Below are 1593 nucleotides of genomic sequence, written 5' to 3' on the forward strand. Positions count from 1 at the left end.
GCCAGCCGCAGTGGGCGGTCCTGCTCCCACCCCGGCCCAGCCTCCGCCCGCCTTCCCCAGCTCCCCGCCTGGGCACTAGCGTCAGCCGAGTACTCAGGGGGAGACTGAGGCCAGGGAAGGAAAGAGGTTCGAACCCAAGGTCATCTAAACCCACAGTTAATGGGCCAAAGCTGGAACCCTGAGGAGTCCCAACGGTCTACCCCATTCCCACATCTACCTCACCCGAAGTGTCTTACTCTAAGGCCTTTAGGTGGCTTGGATACACCACCCTCACTAGGCTCTCCAGCTAAAGAGACATGGAAGAGGTGGGACCCGCTTCTGCAAACTCTTTTGACAGGGACAGTAGACTGTCTTACCTCTGACCCGTCTAACCACAACTTGGTCGTCTTGAAGTCTCCTCACACCTGAAGCCCTAGGACTCTGCATTCATCTTCTGACTCTTGATGGCCATCACACCCACCCTTCTGGCTCCGGGCCCCACCATCTCTCTGTCCACTGTACCCAAATGTATATTAATATCCAAGAACTCTTTTCCGGTTTAAAACATCTACTGAACACCTGCTCGGTCTCCGAGGTTAGACACAAGGGATGAAGTCTGGAATCAAGCACAGTCCCTGACCTCTGGGAATAAACCATCTAGAGAACTATTAAATAAGGTGCTGTTTCTGTGACAGTAGTGTGATCCCAGGGTGCCCCCACTGGCTGAGTGAGGAAACTCTGGAGAGGATCCCCTCCAAATAAAAAACGTGAGAGTTCCACTGGGTTGGCCAATGAAAGGCAGGAACATTTTGCCCTCTGATAAGCATCATTAGGGAATGTAGGCAAAACCAGAAAATTCTTTTTTTTTTATTTGTAACAGCTTATTTTTACATCATTTTGTACATTTTTTTTCCATCTCAATTGTAATCCCCGCGGGTTTCCCATCACCAAGTACAAGTCACCCGTGTGCCATCACCATAATCCCGTGCACTTCCCTCCCCCTCCCCCGTTTTTGATCCCATTCCCCACTCCACCTCCACAAAATGTCTCTGGTATATGGCTGTTCATTATTCTTGCTATTTTCTCGCCTGGTCCATTATACTCCTGCTATGAGTGAAACCACCCGGTATTTTTCTTTCTCTTTCTGGCTTATCTCACTAAGCATGATCTTTTCCAGCTCCATCCAAGTTGCTGCAAAAGACATGTGTTTCTCTTTTTTGTGTACCACATCTTTTTAATCCAGTCATCTACTTTTGGGCATTTGGGCTGCTCCCATGTTTTTCCAATTGTAAATAAAGCAGCAATAAACATGGGGGTGCAGGTATCTTTTTCAGTCAGTGTTTTTGTGTCTTTTGGGTAGATACCTAGGAGTGGGATTGCTGGGTCGTAGGGAAGCTCCATGTTTAGCAGTTTGAGGAACCTCCAAACAGTTTTCCATAGTGGTTGTACTAGTTTGCATTCCCACCAGCAGTGCAGGAGAGTTCCTTTTTCTCCACATCCTCGCCAACATTTGTTGTTGCTAGTTGTTTGAAGATGTGCCATTCTCACTGGGGTGAGGTGGTCTCTCATTGTGAAAACCAGAAAATTCTTAAGTAGTGATGCAAATAAAGTAAG

Source organism: Condylura cristata, unplaced genomic scaffold (assembly GCF_000260355.1).
Source record: "Condylura cristata isolate star-nosed mole 26May11 unplaced genomic scaffold, ConCri1.0 scaffold00006, whole genome shotgun sequence".
In the NCBI taxonomy this organism is placed as follows: Eukaryota; Metazoa; Chordata; class Mammalia; order Eulipotyphla; family Talpidae; genus Condylura; species Condylura cristata.